We start from the raw sequence: 13,345 nt of genomic DNA on the forward strand, positions 1-13,345 counted from the left end.
GATGTGGGTTTGATCCCTGGCCTTGCTCAGTGGGGGAGATCTGGCCTTGCTGTGAGCTGTGGTGTAGGTCGCAGATGCAACTCAGATTCCATGGTGCTGTGGCTGTGGTGTTGGCCCGCAGCTGTAGCTCTCATTTGATCCCTAGACTGTGAACTTCCATAGGCTCGGGGTATGGCCCTGAAAAGCAAAAAAAAAAAAAAAAAAAAGAAAAGACATGGATTTAGAAAAAGATATTTATGGAAAATAGGAAAAAATTTGTCTTTAAAAAATTGATCTCTTAAATATACATTTGTATGTATATTTAAAATTTAACTAAAATATATATATATATATTAGAGTGATAGGTAACATTTAGTGAGTACATGATATATACCAGATATTTGATATGTATTGTCTTTAAAATTTTTTTTGTTTCTTTTCTTTTTTTTTCTTGTATTGCTTTTTTTTTTTTTTTTTTTTTTTTTTTTTTGGCTGTACCCACACCATACAAAAGTTCCTGGGCCAGGGATCAAAGCTGCACCACAGCAGTAACCCAAGCCACAGCAGTGTCAGCACTGGATCCTTAACCACTAGTTCACCAGGGAACCCCTGTTAATTGCCTTTTTTGTGTTATTTTTTAAAACATCTATTTTTGATACATATTATCTTGTTTAATATTCACAATATCCCTCTGAGATAGGATCTATTATTAAACTCTGTTTTACATTTGAGGAAATAGATGTCAAAGAGGTTTAAGATTAACTCTGGATCTTACCTAGCAGAACTAGACCTCAAGCTGCCTGGTTTCTGCAGAGCCCTGGGGTCCAGTGTGAGACTGCATAATAGATAGTTAGTGAAGATAGGGGTTCTGCTCAGCATGGAAGGCCACTCTGTGACAAGAAAGGCTTCAGGGCATTTTAGTATCGTTTATGAGTGTCCCTCAGCCTTCTGCTAGCCTTGGTTCAAACCTTCTATCTCTGCCACTCCAAATAGGACAAAACTTCTGAGGCTCAGGAAATATGAAATGATTGTAATGCTATAATTTCTTTTCACAGAAGGTCTTTGGAAGAACATCTCAAATGCAACTCTCCCTCACTATAATTTTCTCAATGTGGAGTATCCCCTTGAAGATTTCATCCAAGCCCACACCGGCTTCCATGGATTAAACTCCCATGTTTACTCTCCTCTTCAACAAATTTCCCCTTTGGGCCCCAGACTTCTCTTGGGCCTAGGTATAGATAGCTCTCACTAGATTTCCTTTAGTCATTATCAAACTCAATACACCTCAACCTGAATCCATTAGGCACACTTGCCCCTTTGAATGCCCCTTGGAAAGATCCCACCAAAGCTAAATTTGTACACACTGTGTCCTCTTCTCTAGCCCCTACCCCACCCCCATCCAGGAAGCATCTTATATAGACCAGGTTACAAGATGATTGGCCTTTTATTGTTGACTTCTTAGTCTCCAGGCTCCCCTGACTTAGAATCCTATTATATACATGCCTAAAAAGTATTATTCATTCCTTAGATCATATATTTCTGGTAATAATGACCTCTAGTGATTTCTTTATTAGATATTAACTTTTTTCCTATAAAACTTCTGCATTAGCTAGTCTTACCCACAGAATCTATTATCTCTCTATGTAACTCAGGCCATGTTTTACCTTGCAGCTGGCCAACCAAGAGAGCATTCATTTTGTTCTAATCCTGTTTTCTCCCTTGCTTATCGGCAAAAATTCTTAACAGATGCTTTTCTGGAGGTTTCAAATAAATCCCTTCTTCCTGTTGTCATATCACACCTCTTTAAAAACAAAACAAAAAAACAAAGACAAAACCCTCAAATAAACCAATTAAAACCAACAAAAAAAAGAAACCTCCACAGACTCCAAGTTCCAGGTTTGTCCTGATTTATTATTATCCCATTTTCCAATGTGTCCAAAAAAAAAAAAAAAAACCTCCAACCTAAACTTCCTAATTTCCCTTTTGTTGTTTTTATTAATAAGTATCTATTTTAAAGGATAGTTATTACCTCTATTGGATTGTAAATCTCCTTGTGGGCAGGAGGCTATGTCTAACCACTAATAGGTACTCATACATTTATTAGAGAGCAGTGCAACCTCTAGGGGGTCAATAAATACTTGTTGACTCACTGACTCTATAAATATAAATGGCAAAATAATCGGACATTCTGCTAGCACCTAATTTGCTCCCTATAGGTAAGTTTGTCTCTTTGGTAGCATTGATTCTTTCAGGCCACCAGGGTTCCATTTAGTGAATTACAACTGCCATGTGCTAACTGGTACCCTGGTGGCCTGAATGAGTTTAAGAGTCTTCCCAAATGAAGGACATCTCCCTGGAGAGTGACTCTGAATCTTTTCGAATACTTAACCCAACCTTTATTTTCTTCCACATCATTTTCCCTTTGAGACAAAAGATTCCTTTGCCTTTAGGCCCTATGGCCTTTTCACAAGGCAGAAACTCTCAAGTCACAAACAAATAAAAATGCACTTCATTTACCATCTTCTTGCTAGTTTACATTTTTGAAGGAAAGTACTGCTGAATTACACTGAATGCCAGGCAGGAAATTCACAATTTTCCTTGCAGCATTTTTCATAAGTGAGCAGCTTTCCAACAGATGCAGCTGTCAACAGTGCCCTCCTACTGTTTGACTCACATTCAGAATTCATTTCTGTGTGCGCCACAATACAAAAATTTTGCAAGGCATTAAAGGAGTGTGTGGAATACTCCCTAGGTGTTTTCTTCCCCGGCCCAAAGTCTCAAAGCTCTTCTGTTTTGCCAAGTATTCTCTACCAAACAATGATCTTTTGTGCAATTTTAGAGAACTTACAACAGGATAAAGTTAATGGATAAATTAGTTGCATCCCAGCAGGGACTCTGCTGTCTTGGATCCTGAGGAATCTGGTCCCTTTTGTTGTGTAGTGAGATAAAAAATTGCAAGCAGAGTCTTAAGAAGTGGTTAGTCTTCTGGGCTGCAGAGATGCCAAGTTCCCAATTCCCGTGTCGGGATTCAGAGGCTTGTGACTTCAAGAGATTCATGAACAGTTCTTAAACTGGGTTAAAACATCATGCTAAATGTAAGTTGTGAGAAAGATAATGTCATGCGCTGATAACGCACTCCATCCTGATGACAGATATCCTGAATACCTTGTCCCTCTGGCAGTGCCCTCCAGGTATTGCACAGGCCACTCCTATGTCTCTTGAGAAAGGCATCCACATTGGCTGCAGAGTCAAAAGAATACAGCTTCTCCCAATGGTGCGCCCTTCATCCTGCTGGAGAATCGGTTGCCTGCTTACAAAGACTTCCTCAGCTCCTGACCCTGTTTCATTTCTTCAGTTCTGGGTTTTCTTAGTTTCTCTCTCTCTCTCCTCTCCACATTGTTTTTTTTTTACACACTTGTCTCTTACTGGCATGGCCTGCCCCCTCTTTCTTCTTCTTCTTCTTCTTTTTTTTTTTTTTTTTTTGGTTTTTAGGGCCACCCCCGAGGCATATAGAAGTTCCCAGGCTAGGGGTCAAATCAGAGCTACAGCTGCTGGCCAAAACGCCACAGCCACAGCAACTTGGGATCCGAGCCACATCTGCAACCTACACCACAGCTCACGGCAACACCAGATCCTTAATCCACTGAGAGAGGCCAGGGATTGAACCCTCATCCTTGTGGATCTTAGTTGGGTTCGTAAACTGCTGAGCCATGAAGGGAACTGTCCCCCCTTCTCCTTTGAGACCTCCACCAGAGATGAAGCCCTATTGTTACTCCTTGCTGATTCCTGGAGGAAGCTGTGTACGGCACAGCACCCAGTGATCATCAGAAGTTGCCTCTTAAACTCCTATTTATCTGAAGCCTTTCTTTATAGCAATAGTTATTATTCATTGAGCACTTTGGGTGTACCAGGCACTACTGGGGGTTTTCATGTTGTTCTTATTTGATATTCAGAAAACAAAGTTCGGTTGGACAATGTAACTTGCCAAAGTGTCACAGCTAGTGAGAGGCAGACCCTGGAGTCTAAACCCACTCTTTCTGGAGCCAGAATTTTTCACCACAGTGCCATATTGCCTACTTGGGGCTTTTTCCCCTTAAAATTGTATTCTCTACTATTTTCTCATTGTATTTCTAGGCACCCACATGCGTGCATGCCTGTGTCCTATATATACAAGCACTTTCATCATTTTTGTTATAGACAGCTATTAATATTTTTAACTTCTCTAAACTACTCATTTCAGAATGTAGAGATTGAGTCTTATTTATCTTTTTGTTCTTCCCTCTCAACTTGGAGCCTGGCATCGAGTAATTGCTCAATAAATGGTAATGATAATATTGGTTTGGTGGAGACATCATTAGGAAATAAATTTTAATTTACAGAACTTCATTCCTGTTTCTATCACTATTGTTGTATTATGGCTTGCAATTTTGGCACTCGTAAGGGGAATATTTATAGACTACTTGGGCAATTTACAATTATTCTCTCTTTATGTGCAATACCAGCTAATCAATTGCATATTAAAATAAAGGTTTTATATGAATAGTCTGAATTAAAATATTTCTGTGTTGCAAAGATCAGCACAATACAAACATCGTCTTTAGCAGAAAGCCTGAAATAGGCTTTTACTGCATAAGGCAATGCTGTAAATGAAAGTCAAGAATCAAACCTGTTCTCCTAAAATTCCTTCCCTCTGCTTTTTAGACTTGGCTTTAAACGCCTCCTAGAAATTTGGCATGGATGTAGACGAATTGTCTTAAACAGTTAATAGAGTTTTTTTTTTTTTTTTTTTTTTTTAGAAAATATTACTAAAAGGCAAGGTGGTGTGTTAACTTACTACAAAGAAAATTGTGTTTCTAACCCTAATCCCCTATATGACAATGAGCTTTTAGTCACAAGGACATGACAAGAAATGCTGATGGCTCAGTAAACCCATCACTTCTGCCAGGAAAATCACCACAGCGAAGGCATGTTACTGGTATAATTTCTGTCTTTACAAAAACTACACACTTTTTAACATACAATGTGCTGGCTGTTTTGTCTGAATCAAAGTATTCTTTCTGAATTTTTACGTTGCTGATTGTGCTAATTTCCACCTCCAGATTTTCTCTTTTATGCATGCTAAATTTAAGTGAAAAAAAGATCCCTGATCTGAAATAATAGATGGAGAATGGGAAAATATAGGTTGATTATTGCAAGACTGTATCATATATTATAAAAAGAGTCTCAGCAATTTATTTGGCTCTGTCTGGGTGCTTGCTTAGGGAGCTGGAGACATAGTCTTTCATTCTATCAGCAGCTCTTGCTGTCAATTAATTAGAATATATATTCCTATTAATTCAAGGCTGTGCGATGCCTTCTTTATGTACACTACCAGCATTTCCATGAAACTGCATCTGTCCTCAGTTATGACATGCAGCATTCCCGCCCTGAATTTGACTGTTTCTTCCCCAATCTACATATTGTATGCTTGCCAAACTGCACAGATGCTTTTTGGATTGGAAATCCATTACTGCTTTTAATAATATTTTAAAATGTTGGGAGTGTAGATTTTAAGTTGATCTCTTTACAAATATGGGTAAGTTCAAACCCATGTAACACAGCAGGAAATCAGGCCTCACATGATTTGGCAATAATATGCAAATCAAATGGTTAAGTATCTTTCAACAGCAGGTTTTCCCCAATGGAGAGAGTTATGCCGCAGAAATGAAGGCCCCATGTCCACTTCTGAAACTATCTAGATAGACTGAAAATAGGAGTACCAAACGCACTCCTTTTATCCTCAAAATCATACTTCCTTATGGAATTCTGTACCTCAGCTAATGGCATTTCAATATACCCTGTTGCCTCAGTTAGGACTCTTAAAGTCATCTTTGACTTATGTCCCTTATTTTCCATGTCCAATCGATCATCAGACCTGTCAGCTCTCCCTTAGAAGTGTCCTCTGGCTAAAGTCCTTTTTTATCATCCTCACGGCCACTGGCTTAGAACCTCATCATTTTTGTTTAGAGTATTAATATAGCCTCCTATCTGATCTCTCTGGCATCTGTCTTCCTCCTCTCAAATCCATTCTTCACATAGACATCAGAATGATCTTTCTGAAAACAATTCTCATTGGGTTACTTCTCTCCTTAAAGACCTCAGCTGGAGTCCAGTTGTTCACAGGATGGACTTTAAACTCCTAAGCTGGGCCTACAATGTTTTTGGTAATTGGGCATCAACTTCTCCAGTTACAGTTCCTGTTCTTTTCTGAGCGAACTCTCCTCTTTGGCTCCATTCCTAAACATTTACATCAAACTCCTATGTTAATGAATTATATTAATATATGCTTTTGCACGTATTTTCCTACTGTCTTCTTTTTTCCTTCACCACTTGGCAAACCTTACTATTTAAGACCATGTTAATATCACTTCCTCTTAAAGCCTTTCCTGACATTGGTAAAATCATTCTGAGTCTTCTCTAGACTTTCTCCTGATGCTATTAATACTTCTATATAACATTGATTGCATTGTCTCTTAATTATCTGTTAATAGGTTTGGTTGTAAACTCTCTTGATTCATATTTGAATTTGACAATTACAAGGACATTCAAAAAATGCTGCAAGAGTGAATGAATGATCTATACTGAGCTTTTCTCAATAGTCTTGTGCTTTGTAACCAAACCAAATGATATTTTTACAATAAGTGCTTCTACTGTGATGGGATGTATGCTTTCCTGAAACATTTGATCTTCTGCAGTAACAAAACAAAACAAACACAAACAATAAACCGTCTCATTGGGCAGACCACTCAAAATCTCGAGCAATTTGTAATCAGAGCCCTAATAGAAACAATATTTGGCGAGTTCCCTTTGTGACTCAGCAGCAACAAATGTGACTAGTATCCATGAGGTTGTGGGTTAAAGGATCCAACATTGCTGTGAGCTGTGGTGTATGTCACAGACGTGGGTCGGATCTATCATTGCTGTGGCTGTGGCGTAGGCTGGCAGCTGTAGCTACAATTTGACTCCTAGCCTGGGAATTTCCATATGCTGTGGGTGCAGCCCTAAAAAGCAAAAAAACAAAAACAAAAACAAAATTTTGTATCTGGTGGGTCTCTCTGATGGTCTCCTCATTGTGGCTGGACATGGCCAGGGTAGATAAGGCAAGAACGAACAGTAATAATAGAGTGGAAGTGCTATAACAATTTGATTAGGGAGGAGTTGCTGAGATAAAGTATATGGAAGTGAGTCTGAGCCAATGAGGTGGTTGTTAAGGTGGGCACAGGGGCAGTGCAGCCTGCTTCAAGCCCAGTCTCCTTAGGCTAATGAAGCATCTCTTTGGGGAGGGAGCCTAGAGCACAAACCATCATTTTTAATTTTCTAAATGTGGATACCACAGCCTTAAAAATGTTGCTACAATCAGTGCCACAGCCATGCTAGGGAACATTTTCTTTCTTGCAGAAAGCAATAATTCTTCTCTTGCTGTATTTTGCTTCCTCCTGCCTACAAAAACTTGCATATTGAAACAACGTGACTTCTGCATTTCACTGACGTCCCCCTGCTTATCAATCACCGTCTCCTATTTATGCATCACATATGAGCTAATCACATTACAGACATAAGCAGGCTTTCCAGCAAAGCAGACAGTATTCATACATTTGTGTTGCTTAATTATCTAACGCCTATATCTTGTCTTTGCAGTGAAATGGCTGTAGCTAATTCTTGGAAGATAGAGACTGTATGTAATACCGAAGGAATGTGATTTTTTTTTTTCAGCTTTTGACACAAATTTCTTTTGAGCAGCAGATGCTACTTTTGCTAGTCATGTGCCTGCTCTCAAATCCATTCCTACCCTACCCCTCTCTGATTTGTGTTACAGGGCCTCACATTTCTCAGTTCTTTCCAAGTGACTTGTGGGTAATTCTAGCCAATGGTAGGCACAGGTGAAAGGCTGGCAGGCAGTAGGGGAGAAATCAGATACTTCTCCACCTTGTTCTTTGCCTTGGGCTCTCTCTGGCAGTGGTTACCTGCTTTCTGTGGCTCTAGCTCCTGGGGGATCACCCCACCCTCCATGGTCTCTGTTCCCACCTCCACTGGAATTGTAGCTCCCACTAAACAGCTCTGGCTTTTGAGCTCTAGGAACAATGCCTCCTCCCTGTGTCCCTTAGAGATGGTAGAGACTTCCTAATTTCAGGGTGTCTTCACTCTTCTTTGACCTGCTTTTCAGCTCTTCCTACACCATGTTACCATGCTGCTGTTTCCATTTTCTTGAATTCAATTGCACCCGCATGAAAGATCTAAAGTGTGTTTCCCTGACTGGACTCTGATATGCTGTTGCAAACAATATAGAATAAAATCAGATCTACTGCAGTCTCCCACGGCCCAACATATGGGATAGAATGAGAATCATCTGGTCTGTATCCACCCTTCTAGGAGACAATGGTAGTCAACAGCCCTCGTCATTGGGAATGTTCAGTGAGGTCTCATGAAGAACTCCTGCAGTATTAAGAAAGTGCACAGTCTCTCACAGCACCTTGATTCCAAACTTATACTCACATTCTAGCATCTACAGAAAATGCTGTAATGCTATTCCCACTGAAGGTATTGGAGGACACAGCCCTGGGGACTGTGCCCAAGGTTATAGCATATAAAGGCTCCTTTCCCCAGTTTTCTTTTCAGTAGACAATTACCAGACAGAGGTTTAGAATGTCCTGAAAATTCCAAAATTTCTGTTGCCTTTGTTCCTGACCAATTCAAAAGAAACACCACTACCACCTTCAGTTAAACCCGAAAACAAAGAAGTTTCAAATCCTTTGAGCACTGACAGGAGGGAAAAAAAGTACCACCTCATTAGGAATTGGTTCAGTAGGTATGTACTACAAAGTCTGGTGCTAGTATCTCCTGCAAAAGATGATTTTTGATGTTTCCGGGAGAATAGGAAGAGGGAAGGTGGGATGTTCTTACCCCTACCTAACATCTGCTCCTGTGATGACTCCAACTTTTACAGGAAAAACTGGTACTGAATCCATAATCACACAGAATGACTAAGGGAAGAATAACGCAGCTCTTTCGAGTTGGGATTAAGTTGTATTGGTTGATAGGTTTGGCAAAACAATATTATACTTGGCTTCTAGATAAATACTGCAGAGACCTCTTGTAAATCCTCTAGTAATTTTTTGTAATCCTTCACAAGTAGTAAAATCATTGCTCTGAGGCAGACAAGAGAGGAATCCACAAATAAGACATCTGTTATTGTTATATCAATGATGATATATGCCCAACTCTGAAATAACAACATTTAACAAGAAATGGAACCTTATCCAAAATGAGATCTCACTCACTTCCATGACTTCGTTTGCTACATTAATAAGAGTAAACTGAAGTTTATAATTGGGTGATCTTATCTATTAGCATTGGTAATATATCACAGGTACAGGGCTTTATATTTTAGGTTAATGGAATTTAAAATGTTAGAAAAGTTCTATGCTAACATATAACATGCATGGACAGATGAAGATGGCGATACATTGAATAAGCAGAAAAACATTAGGGCCATTTACCTTTTGTTTTATATTTTTAAAGAATATATGTACCTCTTCCAAATGTTCAGTCTGTTTATTACAAATTTAACATATTCTTGCAAGAGTATACTAAAACAACACTAAAGAATGTTGAGGTTTATAGTGCTTTCAAAAGATACAATATTATCATGCATCTTAATATCTATGATGAATCTTGAGAAAAAATGTATTCAATGAATCCAAGACATTTTTTCTTCCCAACATATAGGTGAAAAACAAGTTATTTTCTTAAACTCTAAAGGCTATGTTACCATATGCTTGGAGAATTTTTAAGAACCCCAAAGTAGAACTTTGGCCATGGCATAGGCAATTATTTGCCAGCACCAGATTAATGTGCAAATCAAAAGGAACTTAAATAGTCTCCTTAAAATGCCTTCAAATGATATCCAGGAATCTCTTCGTTTTTACTAATCTTTCCATTATCTTTTTTTGATTTCTATAATTGAGATCCTATTAAAACAAACTCTTATGGAGTTCCTGTGTGGTTGAGTAGGTTAAGGATCTGGCATTTTCCCCACAGTGGCTTGGGCTGCTGCTGTGGTGCAGGTTCCATCCCTGGCCCAGGAACTTCTGATTTCCATGGATGTGGCATCCCTCCTCAAAAACAAACAAACAAACCCACAAAAGTCTTGCTCGGCTTTCAACGTGGCAGGTAGCAACTCTGTCCATTCTCATGCTCAGTGATGCGTGCGGAATAAAAGAACTTGCTCTGCTCTCCTGTGGATTTCAAATTCAAACTCCAGCCTTTGCTAAAACTGGTGACTCCTGAAGCCAAAGTTAGAATGTCACATGGATCTGCTGAGAAAGGAGATGTTGGAGCTAATTAGGAGATACCTAAGCCTCTCGACATTTCGCCACCACTGACTTGAGCAGTCTTTTGGAAACTCCCTCTTTCTTGGGTTTCCACAATATCCTTCTTTCCTGGCCCTTCTGCTTCTTGCCTGACCTTTCCTTCTCAGGTTCCCATGTTAACTCTTATTATTTTTCCTTACCTTTGTATGCAGGGGCTTCTAGTACTTTGTCCTTGGTCATCTGCCATACCTTTATCATTTCATCTACCATACTTATTTTTTAAGCTGTCCTGAGGTATAATTTACACATAGGAATTGTGTGCGTGTGTCTGTGCTATGTGTGTGTGTATTCTACATATATGGTGAGAAAAGATCTGCTCTCTTTGCACACTTCAAGTATACAATGCAGTATTGTTAACGATACATGCTGTGCCCTACAGTATGTCTCCAGAACTTATTCATCTTGCCTAACTGAAACTTTGTACCCTTTGATCAACATTTTCCCATTTCCCCTTCCCCTTCCATATTTATTTTTTGTTTGTTTGTTTTTCTTTTAGGTCCACAGATGCGGCGTATGGAATTTGCAGGCTAGGGGTCAAATCAGAGTTACAGGTGCTGGCCTACAACACAACCACAGCAATGCCATATCCTTAACCCACTGAGTGAGGCCAGGGATTGAACCCACATCCTCATAGATACTAGCTGGATTTGTAACCTGCTTAGCTATAATGGAAACTCCCACCCCTTTTCTTATTAGATAGCCCCAAGTGAATGATAATTTTTTTAGATGTGATTAACTTTTTTTTTGGATTTACTGTGTTGTATTAGGTTCAAGTTTATAGCAAAGTGAATCAGTTGTACTATATCCATTCTTTTTCCCATACAGTTTATTATAGAACATTGAGTAAACCTTTCCATGCTATATATTAGGTCCTTGTTAGTAATCTATTTTATATATAGTTGTGTATGTATTAATCCCATTCTCCCAATTTATCCCCCAACCAGTTTTCCCTTTGGCAGTCTTAAGTTTGATTTTGAAATCTGAGTTTGTTTCTATTTTATAAATAAGTTCTTTTGCTTCATTTTTATTAGAGTTCATGTATAAGTGATATTATATCCTATTTGTCTTTCTCTGTCTGACTTACTTCACTTAATATGATAATCTTTAGGTCCATCCATGTTGCTGCAGATGGTATTATTTCATTCTTTTTTATGGCTGACTGATATTCCATTTAATATATGTACTGAATCTTCTTTATCCATCCCTCTGTCAATGGGCATTTGGATTGCTTCTGTGTCTTAGCTATTATAAACAGTGTTGCAATGAACACTGGGGTGCATGTATCTTTTTGAATTATGGCTTTCTCCAGATATATTTCCAGGAGTGGGATTGCTGGATCATATGGTAGTTCTACAGTTTTTTTGAGGAAACTCAATCCTGTTCTTCATAGTTGCTGTACCAATTTGCATTCCCAACAACAGTGTAGAAGGGTATGAATGACTGATTAGTGCAAAGTAGTGGTATAACAGGTACTCTAAGCTCTACTTAAGCCCCTCACTGTATTTCTATACGCAGACTACATCATAGCATTTTAACTTGGAAGAGCAATGATATTTTCTCTTTCTAAACTCATGAAGAATATCCATTCTGGACTCTTATTAGGCCTGCTTTTCAAACTTCAAGTTGGAGAAATGTGTGTGTGTGTGTGTTTTAAGTATGTATATGTTTCTTAATGAATATTAAACAGTAATTAGCAAGCATTTTTTAAAAAGAGCATTGAACCATTCCTGAGAAGATTTGGGGTGTAATAATATAAAGCTATCTATTCACTCCTCAATAGATAAATTATAAGCCTTTACCTTCCCCAATCTGCTAGGCCTATAGAAATATGTAAGAGTGGAGCCCTGTTCATCTCCAAGTTCAGTCTGCCTCAATCCCTGGGCTCAAATCTTGAGACTGGGAAAGGCAGGAAGTTCTGCCTTACCAGGGAGTGGGATCTAGAATCAGTCTTGCTTCCATAAGGTCTCTGTAAGACATGCTGTGCTAAGATTAGTTCTGGTACTCAGATATCCCCTAAGATGAAGGCTTCCCTTCATCTTTCTGTGCATGTCCAGTGAGTACAAATAACATCTTGCATTTTCAGGTGAGCATTCCAAGCCCTATAGAAACTGGCTTTCTTCCCTAGATCCTAGACCACCCACAAAGATACCTTGCCAACACCCTTACCCAGAAGTTAGACTTTGTCTCTGTCTCAGCTCCCAGATAGGGTCCTGATCCTCAAGTGGACAGAAACCCCCCAAAATATGTCACCATCGTACACTTTGGGGTCAGAAGTTCTGGACACTCCAGTTCTGCCTTTTTGGCCAGATGGTCCCCTGTAAATACAGACGCTAATTTGCACTGTCAGGTGGTTCCCTCAGTGGCTAGGGACATTGCTGTGTCAGTTTTCCATCTTCAATATCAACCTGCTTCTCTTTATTCTTCCTTTTTGCTCACCATCCTCTGAAGTCCTGGTATGCTACACAGACCAGGTTACACAAATTTAACAATTTTCACTTTTTCTCCAACAGATTAGACTTAGACAAAATCATGAGTTATTATTATTTTTTGGTCTTTTTCTTTTTAGGGATGCACCTGCAGCATATGGAGGTTCCTAGGCTGGAGGTTCCTAGGCTGGCCTACACCACAGCCACAGCAATGCCAGATCTGAGCCACATCTGCAATGCACACTGCAGCTCACTGCAAATCGTGAATTATTAAAAGAATATCTGATGGGTTATATTATTATCCCCTAATATAATTTTTGTCAGAGTTCACATTGTGGTGCAGTGGAAATGAATCCGACTAGTATCCATGAGGATGTGGATTAGATTCCTGGCCTTGCTCAGTGGTTTAAGGATCCGGCATTGCCGTGTGCTATGTTGTAGGTCATAACACAGTTCTGATCCTGTGCTGCTGTGGCTGTGGTGTAGGCCAGCGGCTACAGCTCTAATTCAATCCCTGGCCTGAGTACTTCC

This window comes from Sus scrofa, chromosome 1 (assembly GCF_054392235.1).
Source record: "Sus scrofa isolate SSC_HxYL_T2T_F1_AM1 chromosome 1, Sscrofa_HxYL_maternal_Yorkshire_Landrace_v2.0, whole genome shotgun sequence".
In the NCBI taxonomy this organism is placed as follows: domain Eukaryota; kingdom Metazoa; phylum Chordata; class Mammalia; order Artiodactyla; family Suidae; genus Sus; species Sus scrofa.